Here is a 799-nt window from a genome sequence, read left to right on the forward strand (position 1 = left end):
AATCCCGGGTGCCCCCTTCACTTTTCAGTATCTCAAAAAAACAAATGACGATTGTCGCTCTGAGTTGCAAATACATGTTTGAGATGCACCCTGCACGCCATTCCGAAGGCTTTGGAGCAACATTTCAATGGAGGGATCGCAGCCCAGGGTCTTGCAGGTCATCGTCCTCCCGCCATAAGGTCGAACTGTAAGCAATCCACTTGCTTGGGGGAAGAATCTTGTACACTGAATTTTATATAATATGGTGATAGGCAAAAGTTTTCATGTACTACTGCACGGAGAAACAAAAATTGGAGGAGCTGGGATTTGAACCCAGGACTTTCTGCATGCGAAGCAGACACTCTACCACTGAGTTACACCCCCGCCAGAGCAAGTACATCTGGGACGAGTCTTTCGTGGATCCTACTGTCATTATTTCTTAGGTTTGAACGGTGCAATAAGCGTTCGTGGAACCTATTCATGATTTGACCTAAGCAGCGGTAGCGCGTCTGACTCCAGATCAGGAAGTTGCGTGTTCAAATCACGTCGGGGTTACAATGAAATTTTCGTTTACGAAAGCCATAGGCGAGTATGTCAATTTAATCAGATACCAAACGATTACAGAGAACGGACGAACAGAACCTGCTCGAAAAAAAAGCTACTACTGCAATTTTCGCATTCTGACATTAAGGTGAAGGCGCCGACTCGCACTTTCTCCAGGCGCGAAGTGTCTAGTATTTTTGTTATTTATATCGTGTAACGCTAATATATAACAGAGATAATGATTACGCAATATTTTGCTCGATTAGACGTCTTTAGC

General features: G+C 44.3%; 1 non-coding gene across 1 annotated transcript; it reads right to left on the minus strand.

Annotated features, from left to right (window-relative positions):
* Positions 1–291: 291 nt before the first annotated feature.
* Trnaa-cgc lies at positions 292–363 on the minus strand. Its single transcript has one exon. It is a non-coding gene; the product is annotated as a tRNA-Ala (tRNA).
* Between the last annotated feature and the right edge of the window lie 436 nt (positions 364–799).

Source organism: Schistocerca americana, chromosome 3 (genome assembly GCF_021461395.2).
Source record: "Schistocerca americana isolate TAMUIC-IGC-003095 chromosome 3, iqSchAmer2.1, whole genome shotgun sequence".
Classification (NCBI taxonomy): domain Eukaryota; kingdom Metazoa; phylum Arthropoda; class Insecta; order Orthoptera; family Acrididae; genus Schistocerca; species Schistocerca americana.